The 14,254-nt window shown below is 42.9% G+C and overlaps 1 non-coding gene across 1 annotated transcript; it reads left to right on the forward strand.

Moving 5' to 3' along the window:
* The first annotated feature begins 368 nt into the window (after positions 1–368).
* Positions 369–474, forward strand: LOC138878863 (small nucleolar RNA R71). Its single transcript, XR_011402635.1, has one exon. It is a non-coding gene; the product is annotated as a small nucleolar RNA R71 (small nucleolar RNA).
* Positions 475–14,254: the final 13,780 nt, after the last annotated feature.

Below are 14,254 nucleotides of genomic sequence, written 5' to 3' on the forward strand. Positions count from 1 at the left end.
TCCACTGGTTACCAATTGACTGACTAATGCAAGATGTGCACAAGCCCCCATTGGTAGTATCTACAATGTGTACCTGCTGCTTCTGCCCTGACTCTTCCACATTTTTGGTTAGGATACTCATCTGTGTCAATAAGGTGGCCATATTTTCAGCCATAGAGTTGGATGGATCTAAAGGCACTAAGTGCACCACTGGAGTGATAGGTGCATTCCTGGTTGTCCATCCTGAATTCTGTGCCATCTTGTCAAGCAGACTCTGGCCTTCTCTCCATGTTTTGCTAAAAAATGCTCCACTAGTTGAAGCATCAACAATGTTTTTCATGCTATCTAACAATCCCATATAAAATCACTGTCCCAATATCAGATCTGGAATACCATGGTGCGGGCATATAACCAGAATCCCTTTGAATCGTTCCCAGGTTTCATGAGTATCTCCATTGGTCTCTGTTTGAAACTCAAAATTTCATCAATTTGTTGAGCAGTCTTGTTGGGTGGGTGAAACTTGTTCACGAATTGCTTGACTAACTCCTCCCAAGTTGTTATGGAATTAATGGGGAGTGAGTTTAGCCAGGTCTGGGCAGCTTCTGTCACTGAGAACGGAAACAATAACAACTTGATTGCTTCCGGAGTTACGTTGGGTTGCCTTTGGGTTTTGCAGATTGAAAGGAAATTCATCATGTGTTGTTGAGGATCTTTGACTTGTGTCCCCTAAAATAGTCCCTTGTTTTGCAACAAATGTAGCATGTTGTTCGTGATTTGGAATGATTCAGCCTGTATTTGTAGGACTAAAATCGTTGTGGCCAGATTTTTAGCTGTAGGTTGTGCCCAGTCATAGAGAACAGCCTCTGGTACAAGAGGTGCCACTGGCGCTATTGGTACAACTGGGTCTACTTCGTGATCCCTCATGTCTGGTTCAAATTGTTCAGTTGTTTGTTGTTGTTTATTTTTTTGGTTGGCCCGATTCAAGGCCTTGAAAACTCTCTCGAGATCTGATAATGCTTCAAATACTTCACCAATTCTTGATGAGTTTCTAGGCATGCACCTATACAACCAAGTCAACAAATGTTAAAATTTCAATGTAAAGATTGGGTATAGAGAAAATTGACTACACTAAGAATTTTTGTACTTCTTTCAATTGTAATTGATAACACCGTTAATTCCCCGGCAATGACGCGACAATTTTATCACGCCCAACTATGCCTTATAAAAAGGACATGCGGACGTTGCAAATATAATCTGAGTATTTAGCCCAGAGTCGAACCCACAAGAAATTAACTTATCAATTACTTTTGTTAGACTTACTAAATCCTTCGGAATCAACTTTCCAAACATTGTAAATAACAATTGAGTGTATTTCTACTAACTAAGAATGAAAGTAAATAAGCAATTGAAAACTACTATGATTAAGGTGTAAACAATTAAGAGAAGATTCTAAGGTTATGATTTCCCCTATTGATGGAATCCCTTCCGATTATGTTTCACATAGATTTACCCAATAATCTCTATCAATCATGAGCACTCTTATTTCCGTAAATCTCTCCCGAGTAATCACGACAATTTACTAGACGCACTCTCCTTAGTTACGCTAGCTAGCTTTATTTATTACAGCTCACTTTAGATTACACCCAAGGCTTCGTTATCCCTAATCCCACCTTTAAACCCTCAATTATTGATCCCTCATATACTTTGGGAGTGGTATTGTTCAACGATTACCTAAATATGCACTCTCTCCCGAGTTATGCATACTATATAGGCACAACTAATTGAGGATCCTATCAATTAACTACAACAAGTACATAGTTGAACAAATAGAGATTAAACTGGGAAAACTATATTCACAAAACAAGAAGTTCATCCTGCAATAGGTTCCATCAAAACCCTAGACTAGGGAATTAGCTACTCATGACAAAACAAGATAAAACTACTAAATTATTCATAATGGGAAATTGCAAGAAAATAAAAGGAGATAGAAAAACTCTAATGTTTGGTTGATCTTCTCACACTTGTTCTTGCCTCCAAAGTAGTCTAAAAACAAGCTTAAAAAATATCTTGGGTGAGCTTCTAAAGTTTATAAGGGTTTGGGACAAGTCTTCCCCGAGTTACACTTTGGTCCCCAAATATCTGGCGCGTAAACAGTTCACCGCGGTCGCGGCTCGACCGCGGTGAACGCTAAACATTCTGCCTCGAGTGCTTGATCTGCCGCGATTTCACCGTGGTAGCGGTGGAATTCACTCAGCCCATTTTTGTTTCTTTGTGCTCGGGTACTTCTTGTTGGGCGTTTTCTTCACATTATTGACTCCAAAACACTTCGTTGTGCTTCCTTACTTAGATTATTCCCTGTGAAGTGAAGGAACACCATTTAGAGCATTTTGTTATCAATTCGCCTATAAATGAATAATAAAGTATGGTAATATTAAGGTATAAATATCATCTATGTAGCCTAATATCTAGCTCTTAGCAGCCTAGCTAGTTCAGAAAAAATATGACTTTGGATTAAATTTGTATTTACGCTCGGAAACGGATAACAATTAAATTTGTGAGTGATTTTAAGGATACGTGGATTAATTAAAAACAAATGATAATTTGCGTTTGATTAAATAAATAAAGATGTAATAAACTCAAACCACGTGAAGAAGATGATCCTAGCTTCGATGAAATATACACCCTAATCCGGGCTCACAAAGACTAGCACTGATGAACAAGAATAAGAACTTTTGAGAACAGAAAAAATAATGTTATATTGCCTTGGTATGCGTGTTACAATGTCCTCAATGAATTATCAGGCCCCTTTTTATATTGTAAGGGAGTCCTACTCTAGGTATAATTCCATAAAAGGTAAAACAATCTTCTGTTTAATTGATTGTCTGTTCTTTATCTATACGCGCCAAGATCCACGCCATGATATCCGGATGATAGCGGATATTGCAGCCTTCTATTGGTCATGCTTGACTGTCTGATAATGTTCTCCGAAGTATTTCAAGGTTAGGACCGATCCTGGAATATGACCCTGATATTCTCGAGAGTAGGCGTCATGCCCCCAGACTCTGACTCGATGAGACCCTTGCCTCGATTTCAGTCCCTCGTAATCATGTCTTGAGATTGGTTTATTTTATCTGAGACTCGGGTATACCATGAGCCCGGTTTTACCCGTATACAGATCATTGTGGGGCTTCACGATGTCTTCGACGTCCTCATTGTTGAAAGACAAGGTTCCTTCTAGCACGTAATCTCGAGTCCATTTTTCTCTTGTGATGGATACTTTGATGCGCTTTAACATTGGCCCCTGGGGACATCGACCCCACCGATGATCATGTTAATGATGTGCTGAGGTTCCTCCTGAATGATATGCTTATTAGAATCTCTATTCCTAAAATAGTTTTTGGCTCGATCGCTCAGGAACTCTTGGAGGTGTCTGTGAGTGCCATGATATTTACACATTAGGTTGGGATCCCTTTGGGCTGGTTTGGATTGTAGAGGTCGATGCCTCTTGGTGTCTTTGATGCATCCGATGGTGGATACAACCACATCAACATCGACATTGAAGTTGTACTCCCATAACCTTGGCGCTTCCTTAGGCCCGATGGACCCTGTCGAAATCCTTTTTGCTCATGAGTCCCGACTATTTTGACCTCGATCGCTTCTCCTTTCACTCCTCGCAGGGTTTCACCCAGACCCATTACCTTGGTTCACGATCAATGTCTCTCTTGACTATGTCGATAGTTTTAACTGGATAAATGGACACGGAAGAGGCCCCAAAATGATTATCTTCAACCCTAAATTTTTATTAATACCGGTTATGTACGTCGGCCCAAGTTACAGCCGGATATTCTATCAAATTTTCCTTCAACTTCTGTGAAGACAACGAGCTTCGAGCATTGAATCCTTAGGTGAAGGCCTGAACAGGCCAATCGTACGTGACCGGAGGCAGGTCCATCCGTTCTATTTGAAACCGGGACACAAATTCTTTGTGCATCTCATTATCTCTATGTTTCACTTTGAAAAGGTCCGACTTCTCGGTCTCAACCTTGATGGCCCCGGCATGTGCTTTCACGAAGGATTATACAAGCATAGCAAACGGGTCAATATAATTAGGGGTAGGTTGTGATACCATATCGTAGCTCCCTTTGACAAAGTTTTCCCGAACCTTTTCAGTAGGACAAACTCGATCTCATCATCCTCATAGTCATTCCCTTTGATGGCGCACGTGTACGTGGTCACCTGCTAATTTGGGTCAGTTGTTCCGTTGTACTTAGTAATCTCGGGCATGCAAAAATTCTTTGGGATGGGCTTCGGAGCTGCGCTCAGAGGTAAAGGTTTTCGAACAAGCTTCTTGGAATCCAGGCCCTTCAATATCGGTGGTGCTCCTAGGATTTGGTCGACCCTGGAATTGTAGGTTTCTACATTTTTGTCATTGGCTTCGATTTTCTTTTCTCCCGATTCTACCTATTTTATTAGCTCCTTGAGCATCTTTACGATCCTGGGGTTAGTCCCGAGTTCAGTTTCACTCGGCCTATCCGTGACCGGTTCGTTTATGCGGGTGATTTTCCGGGATGACTCGGGCTCAATCTTGCTGGGGGTCGCGTCTTTGGTTTTACATCTGGGCTATCGCTTCTTGTTAGGCCTATAATATTCGAATAGCACCCGCAAGTTTATCCCATCACATTCACTATCATGCGTATTTTGGGCAATCGATCGGACTCTCTCGCGTACGCTGTTCTTAGGATCGATAGGCAAATTTGCATTGATGTCCATATGTGAGTTAGTGTCGATTGGGTCCGCGGCTGGAACTTTGTTAAGATCGACAGGGGGCACCTCATTACCGGGTTCTATATTGTTGTTCTTTCCATGGTGATCGGACTCAACGTCCACGTTCAGAGGGGAAGAATGAGTGTTCGACATTTTAGACTTTGACCTGAAATGAAAGACACTCCAAATAACAAGTGTAAAATAGGGTGTGTTACGAAAATTTGTATCACATTCCCACTATTATCCTTAGCCCTACGGTGGGCGCCAAACTATTTACCCTCAGAGATGGATAACAATTAAATTTGTAAGTGGTTTTAAGGATACGCAGATTAATTCTATACAAATGATAACTTGCGTTAGATTAAATAAATAAAGATGTAATAAACTCAAACCACGCGAAGAAGATGATCCTAGCCTCGATGAAATATCCACCCCGATCCGGGCTCACAAAGACTAGCACTAATGAACAAGAATAAGAACATTTTTAGAACAGAGAAAATAATATTATTTTGCCTTGGTATACGCGTTACAATGTCCCTAATGAATTATCAGGCCCCCTTTATATAGTAGGGGAGTCCTACTCTAGGTATAATTCCATAAAAGGTAAAAAATCTTTTGTTTAAATGATTTTCGGTTCTTCATCGATACGTGTCGAGATCTATGCCATGATATCCGACCGGTCACGGATATTGCGGCCTTCTATTGGTCGTGCTTGATTGCTTGGCAATATTCTCTGAAGTCTTTCAGGGTTAGGACCGATCCCGGATCATGACCCTAATACATTGTAGGGTGGGCGTCATGTCCCCGGACTCTGACTCGATGAGACCCTTGCCTCGATTTCGGTCCCTCATCATCATATCTCGAGCTTGGTTTATCTTATCGAAGATCGGGGTATACCATGATCCCAGGTTTATCCATATACAATTTGCATCTTCGGTTTGTCTAGCAGGAGAGAAATCAAGAATGCCACGCAAGGAACTTATATTATATAATTCGAACAATTACAAATTTACCTGTGACAGTTAGAATGATTTCTGGTAAATGAGATGCATATTACTGTGTCTCTTTACCACAGTTAATATGACACCGTGAAATAGCCAACTAATTTACCTATTAAGAGACCACTAATTCCTAATTTGTGACGCCGTTGTTGTTTTGAATTATCTTAACTTAGAAATTGATACTTGAGTTAAACTTGATGCATTCAACTTTTAAAATTATAGTAACACGTAACTCATTATAATTTTGAAATTATTGATTGAAAATTAAATATTTGTTAAGTTGGTAAGAGGGGTTGCTATCTATATATATACATTTATATTATAAAAGCACGAATAATTTGGACTAAATGTTGAACGTGTAATGACCCGGCTGGTCATTTTGAGAATTAATGCCCCGATCCCCTATTAACTGCTTCCTCCGTGTCTTTTTCTGCTATTGTGATTTGCCGGGATGATTCATTTTGAGTTTCGGAGTGTTTTGGGACACTTAGTCCCTAAATGAGAGCTTAAGTCTTAGAGTTTGGACCGTACTCAGAACAATGCGAAGACGGCTCCGAAATGGAATTTCGTCGATTCCGTTAGCTCTATTGGCTGATTTTGGGCTTAGGGGTGTGTGTGGATTGTATTTTTGAGGTATGTAGTTCATTTAGGCTTGAAATGGCGAAAGTTGAATTTTTGGAGTTTCGGGTTGATAGTGGAATTTTTTATATCGGGGTCAGAATCCGACATCAGAAATTGGAGTAGGTCCGTAGTGTTGAATATGATCTGTGTGCAAAATCTGGGATCCATCGGATGTGGTTTGGTCGGTTTCGACATCGGTTGTAGAATTTTGAAATTTCAAATTCATTAAGTTTGGATTGGAGGGTGATTCATGGTTTTGGCATTCTTTGATGTGATTTGAGGTCTCGACTAAGTTCGTATGGCGTTTTAGGATTGGTTGGATTGAGGACCCGGAAGCCTCGGGTGAGTTTCGGATGGTTAGCAAATTGGTTTGAGACTTATGCATATGGCTGAAGTAGCTGCACCTGGTATTCTCGCACCTACGCATTTTGGACCGCAGATGCGGAGTCGCAGATGTGGATTTTTGGCCTTGTCAACTGGGATTGCAAGTGCGGTTGGAGACCGCAGGAGCAGGCTCGCAGATGCGGCCCAACGCTCGCACATGAGGCCCCGGCCTAGTTAAGTGGATTTCGCACCTGTGATAGTTCTTCTGCAGGTGCTGTCCTAGGAGCGCAGAAGCGGGAATCGCTGGGTAGAAAAGGGGATTTCGTGGGTTCTAAATTTCATATCACAAAATTCAATTTGGAGCTCGGTGGAAGACGATTTTTCGAGGGATTTTGAAGGAGAGGGTGATTTCGGATTGATTTGATCCTCGTTCGAGATAAGTGGCTTGCCTAACCTTGTGTGAGGAAATCCCCCTTAAGAATTGGTACTGTTTGATATATTAATGCCGTGTACGTGAGGTAACAAGTGCGTACACGGGCTATTTTTGAAAAACCCCATTTTCATTAAGCAAATATCTATATTTCCTTTAATTGAGCAATACTAGTATATGTAACTATCCTGTTTAGCCTAGGAAAGCATGCCTACGTGCCTTAACTGTCTTAACTGCCTTAATTGCCTACTATGCAGCATGTTTGGTGCAAAATTACCTGTCTTCTTTGATATGAATTTGATCTAAACTGTAGAATTCCTGGTTGAATCTGTTGTTTATGTTGATTGTGTTGTATATTTAGTTTGGGACTATGCAACGGTATTTCGGAAAATCCCCCTACACATTTATGTTTGGGACTAAGGGCCGGTATCTTGGGAGATCTCCCTGTATTGGATATTACTTTGGGACTACGAAACGGTATTCCGGGAGATCCTCTTACACATTTACATTTGGGATTACAGGATTGTATCCCAGGAGATCCCCTGTACATTTACGTTTGGGACTACGAGACGGTATCCCAGGAGATCCCCTGTTGCTCCCTTTATGTACTGAGTTGTTGTTTTCCGGTGATTTCATTTTTGTTAACTATTAGTATTCATGTTTACTGTGATATGCCATACTGTTTTGTCTTATTATACATATATACTAATAGGGCCCTGACCTGATCTCGTCACTACTCGACCGAGGTTAGGCTTGGCACTTACTGGGTACCGCTATGGTATACTCATGCCCTTTCCTGCACATGTTTTCGCGTGCAGATCCAGGTACCTCTTCCCAGCCATATTTCCAGTAAGGAGAGACGATCTTAGAGACTTCAAGGTATATCTTTCGCGTCCGCAGACCTAGAAGTCCCTCTCTACTCTTCCTTAAGTTAAAGACTTCTTTTATTTTTCTTCGTTGATAGTTTTCTGGAGTTTAGAAGCACTATATACTTCTGTAGCTTGTGACTCATGATATTTTGGGTTTTTGGTGCATTTACGTTCAGTTCGAGAGTGTTTATTGTATATGCCGAGCAACATCTAAACTTCTTAATTAAATTTGCCTGTTAAATTGTTAGTTTTCATGTTTTTATTTCATTTCCGCAAAATGTTAGGCTTACCTAGTCGTAGAGACTAGGTGTCGTCACGACGGTTCACGAAAGGAAAACATAGGTTGTGATAAGTTGGTATTAGAGCTCTAGGTTCATAGGAGTCGTGAGTCAAAATCCGGTTTGCTAGAGTCTCGCGGATATATGGAGACGTCTGTACTTATCTTCGAGAGGCTATGGAACTTTTAGTAAAATTCCCCTTCATTTGATTCCTTGTCGTGCGTGATTATTGACTTAGAAATTCTAAAATTCTGTCTTCTATTCTCTCACATATGGTGAGGATACATGCTACCGAAGATGACCAAGCACCCGCACCCCCTACTAGAGCCACTAGAGGCCGGGGCCGAGGTAGAGCCTGGGGTCGAGGTAGATGCCGAGGATGCGCACGTGGTGCAGCCAGAGCACCTGCTTGAGCTGCTATAGAGGAGCTACCAGCAGCTCTAGCCGGAGCCCAGGTGCCTGATACGCTACTACTGCTACTACTCCAGATCTTCAGGAGATGCTTGCATAGTTTATGAGCACGTAAAGCACTCTAGCTCAAGCAGAGTTGATTCCCCTTGCTGCAGCCATATCTTAGGCTGGGGTATGAGCACAGACTCCCACCGCCCTCCCCCTAGAGTGGGTTCAGGTTGATCAGATCCTAGAGGTTATACCGGTACCGCATGTTGCCCCAGCTCAACCCGAGGGTAGGGCAGCAGTTTTAGAGGAGAAGTAGCGGAGGCTTGAGAGGTACAAAAAGTACGACCCTCCTACATTCAGTGGTCTAACATCAGAGGATGCTCAAGGATTTCTCTAGGAGTGCCACCGTATCCTCCGCACTGTGGGCATAGCAGAGTCGAGTGGGGTTTCCTTCACTACCTTCAGCTTTGAGGGGCAGCCTATCAGTAGTGGCGTACTTTTGGGTTAGAAATTCCGACTGAGGCAGCTTTTTTACATGGACCCAGTTCTCGGATACATTTTTGAGGGAGTATGTCCCTCAGAGCCTCAAGGACGCATAGCGTGCGAAGTTTGAGTATTTGCACTAGGGTACTATGACTGTTCGGAGTATGCTGTCCATTTCAGTGACTTGGCTAGACATGCATTGGCCTTGGTTTCTATAGTTCGAGAGAGAGTTCGCCGGTTTATTGAGGGGCTCATTCCCAGCATCAGGTCTAGCATGGCCCGGGAGTTAGAGATAGATATCACCTATCAGCAGGTGGTGAGTATTGCTAGAAGAGTAGAGGTCATGCTTGCTCGGGATAGGGAGGAGAGAGAGGCCAAGAGGTCTCGAGAGTCAGGCCATTATTCTGGTGCTCGTGCCCCAGCTGCAGTTCGTCATAGTAGGGGTTATGTGAGTTGCCCCATTCATTCAGCTCTTCCAGCAGCCAGTGGTATTCCAGCTCCTCCTAGACCTCAGGAGCCCTATTATGCACCTCTAGTATCTAGTGCACCTCCTGCATGGGGTGCTTTCAATGGTCAGTACAGCAGACTTGGCCCAAGCCAGTCACAGCTGCCACACCCTCCCATAGCTTGTTTTAAGTGTGGCAACACTCACTATATGGTGAGGGATTGCTCTAGGCTTAGGAGGGGTGCACCTCCACAGACTTCTTAGCCACATCGTGCTCCACAGGGTTCCCAGGCTATGATCACAGCCCCAACTGCCACCCTACCTTCTCATCCATCTAGAGGCGGAGGTCGAGGAGGTAAAGGTCGCCCTAGAGGGGAAGTCCAATCCAGATGCTATGCCCTTCCTACCCGTACAGAGGCTGTTACATCTAATTCTGTCATTACAGGTATTGTTCTGCTCTATCATAGAGATGCATCTGTTCTATTCGATCCATGATCCACTCATTCTTATGTGTCCTCTTATTTTGCCTCGCATTTGGGTGCATCTCGGGATTCTTTGAGTTCCCCAATTTATGATTCTGCTCATGTGGAAAATTATGTTATTGTGGATCGTGTTTATCGATTGTGTTTGATTGCTCTTAGTTGTTTTGAGACCATATCCAATTTATTATTGCTCAGCATGGTAGATTTTGATGTTATCTTGGGCATGGATTGGTTGTCACCTCATTATGCTATTCTTGATTGTCGTGCCAAGACCGTGACACTGGCTATGCAAGGTTTATCGTGATTAGAGTGGAGGACTACTTTGGATTACACTACTAGTAGAGTTATTTCATTTCTTAAAGCTTAGAAAATGGTTGAGAAGGGGTGTGACACATATCTAGCTTATGTGAGAGATATCATTATTAATACCCCTATAGTTGATTCAGCCCCAGTAGTGTGGGACTTCCTTGATGTGTTTCCAGCTGATCTTCCGGGCATGCCGCCCAACAGAGATATTGATTTTGGCATTGATTTGTTGTCGGGCACTCAGCCCATCTCTATTCCTCCTTATCATATGGCTCCTCTTGAGTTGAAGGAGTTGAAGTAACAATTACTGGAATTGCATGATAAGGGCTTTATCCGGCCTAGTATGTCACCTTGGGGTGCTCCTATCTTGTTTATGAAGAAAAAAAATGGTTTTATGCATATGTGCATTGATTATCGCCAGTTGAACAAAGTTACAGTGAAGAACCTGTATCCTTTGCCTTGTATTGATGACCTATTTGATCAGTTACAGAGTGCTTGAGTGTTTTCCAAGATTGACTTACGTTCAGGTTATTATCAGTTGAAGATTCAGGTGTCGGATATCCCGAAGACTACTTTTAGTACTCGGTATGGTCATTCTGAGTTCCTTGTTATGTCATTTGGGTTGACCAATGCCCCAGGTGCATTTATACGTTTGATGCATAATGTATTTTGGCCATATCTTGACTCATTCGTCATTGTCTTTATTGATGACATTCTAGTGTACTCCCGGAGTCGGGAAGATCATGAGCAGCACCTGAGGATAATGTTCAGACCTTGAGAGAAAATAAATTATATGCTAAGTTCTCAAAATTTGAGTTCTATTTGGATTCCATGGCATTTTTGGGTCACGTAGTGTTGAGTGAAGGGATCAAGGTGGATCTAAAGAAAGTTGTAGTAGTGCAAAGTTGGCCCAGACCATCCTCATCTATAGAGATCCGTAGTTTTCTTGGTTTGGCAGGTTGTTAACATCGATTTTTTAAAGGATTCTCATCTATTGCAGCACCTATGATCAGGCTGACCTTGAAGGGTGCTCCGTTCAGGTGGATGGAAAAGTGTAAGGAGAGATTTTAAAAGCTCAAGACAGCTTTAACTACCGCCCTAATACTGATATTGCCTACAGGTTTGAGGTTTTATTCAGTCTATTGTGATGCGTCGCGAGTTGGCCTCGGTGCGGTGTTGATGCAGGAGCGTAGGGCGATTACCTATACGTCCAGAAAGCTGAAGGTGCATGAAAAGAACTATCCTGTCCACAATCCTAAGTTAGCTGCTATTGTTCATGCCTTGAAGATTTGGAGGCACTATTTGTACGGTGTCCCTTATGAGATCTACACTGATCACTGGAGTTTGCAGCATCTATTCAAGAAGAAGGATCTTAATTTGCATTAGAGGGGGTGGTTAGAGCTGCTTAAGGATTATGATATCACTATTTTGTACCACCTGGGGAAGGCCAATGTGGTGGCCGATGTTTTGAGTCGTGGGGCGGAGAGTTTGGGGGGGTTTGGCTTATCTACCAACAGCAGATAGGCCCATGACAATGGATGTCCAGGCCTTAGCTAGACAGTTTGTGAGATTGGATATTTCTAAATTGAGTCAAGTGTTGGCTTGTATTGTCTCTCAATCTTCTCTTTATGATCGTATCAGGGAGCGTTAGTATGATGACCCCCATCTGCTTGTCCTTAAGAACACGGTTCAACACGGTGATGCTAAGGAGGTCACTATTGGGGATGATGATGCTTTGAGGATACAGGGCACGCTATGTGTGCTTAATATGGATGGCTTGCATGAGTTGATTCTTTAGGAGGCTCACATCTCACGATACTCTATTCATCCAGGTGCCGCAAAGATGTATCAGGACTTGAGACAACATTATTGGTGGCGTAGAATAAAGAAGGGTATAGTGGAGTATGTTGCTTGGTATCTAAATTGCCATCAGCTGAAGTATGAGCATAAGCGGCCGAGTGGGTTGCTTCAGAAGTTAGAGATTCCATAGTGGAAATGGGAGCGGATCACTATGGATTTCGTTGTTGGACTCCCACGAACTCAGCAGAAGTTTGATGCAGTTTGAGTGATTACAGATAGGCTGACCATGTCGGCTCATTACCTTCTTGTGACGACCACCTATTCTTTGAAGTAGCTAGCTTGAGTTTATATCCGTGAGATTGTCAGACTTCATGGCGCGCCTGTATCTATAATCTCTAATATGGGCACGCAGTTTACATCACGATTCTGGGGAGCCGTACAACATGAGTTGGGTACTCGGGTGGAGTTGAGCACAACATTTCACCCCCAGACAGACGGATAGTCCGAGCGCACTATTCAAATTCTTGAGGATATGCTCCGTGCATGTGTGATGGAGTTTGGAGGTTCTTGGGATCAGTTCTTTCCATTTGGGGAGTTTGCCTACAACAACAGTTATCAGTCTAGCATTTAGATGGCACCGTTTGAGGCTCTATATGGCAGGCGGTGTAGATCCCAGGTGGGTTGGTTCGAACGGGGCAAGGCTATATTATTGGGTACAAACTTGGTTTAGGACGCTTTGGAGAAGGTTAAGGTGATTCATGATAGACTTCGCATAGCCCAATCTAGACAAAAGAGTTATGCGGACCAAAAGGTTCGTGATGTTTCATTTATGGTTGTAGAGCGGGTCTTGCTTCGGGTTTTGCCTATGAAGGGCGTTATGAGATTTAAAAATAGGGGCAAGTTGAGCCCAATGTTTATTGGCCCCTTTAAGGTGTTGCGGCGTGTTGGGGAGGTTGCTTATGAGCTTGTCTTACCTCCCATCTTGGCAGGAGTCCATCCGGTATTTCATGTTTCGATGCTCCGGAGGTATCATGGTGATCTGCCTCATGTGTTGGATTTTAGTTCGGTCCAGTTGGACAAGGATCTCAATCTTATGTTGAGGAGCCAGTGGATATATTGGACAGGCAGGTTCGAAAGCTGAGGTCAAAGAGCATGCATCAGTAAAGGTTTAGTGGCGGGGTCAGCCGATCGAGGAGGCAACTTGGGAGACCGAGCAGGATATGCACAGTTGTTATCCTCATCTTTTCACCACTTCAGGTATGTCTTTATGCTCGTTAGAGGACGAATGAATGTTTTAAGAGGGGGAGGATGTAACGATCCTGCCAGCCATTTTGAGAATTAACACCCTGATCCCCTATTAACTGCTTTCCCCGTGTCTTTTTCTACTATTGAGATTTGTCGGGATGATTCATTTTGAGTTTCGGAGTGTTTTGGGACACTTAGTCCTTAAATGAGAGCTTAAGTACTAGAATTTTGACCTAGTCTGAACAGTATGAACACAGCTTCGGAATGGAATTCCATCAATTCTGTTAGCTCCAATGGGTGAATTTGGGCTTAGGGGAGTGTCCGGATTGTGTTTTTGAGGTCTGTAACTCATTTAGGCTAGAACTGGCGAAAGTTAAATTTTTAGAGTTTCGGGCCGATAGTGGAATTTTTGATATACGGGTCGGAATCTGATTCTGAAAGTTAGAGTAGGTTTGTAGTGTTGAATAAGACATGTTTGCGAAATTTGGGGTCAATCGGACATGGTTTGGTCGATTTCGGCATCGGTTGTAGAATTTTGAAATTTCAAGTTCATTAAGATTGGATTGGAGGGTGATTTGTGATTTTAGCATTGTTTGATGTGATTTGTGGGCTCGACTAAGTTTGTATGGCATTTTAGGATTGGTTGGCACATTTGGATGAGGTCCCCGGGGCCTCGGGTGAGTTTCGAGTGCTTAACGGATTGGTTTGAGACTTATGCAAATGGCTGAAGTTGTTCCACCTAGTATTTTCGCACCTGCGTATTTTGGATCTCAGATGCGGATTTGGTCCTTGCCAGCTGGGACCGCAGGTGTGGTTGGGGACTGTAGG

This window comes from Nicotiana sylvestris, chromosome 9, assembly GCF_000393655.2.
Source record: "Nicotiana sylvestris chromosome 9, ASM39365v2, whole genome shotgun sequence".
NCBI lineage: Eukaryota > Viridiplantae > Streptophyta > Magnoliopsida > Solanales > Solanaceae > Nicotiana > Nicotiana sylvestris.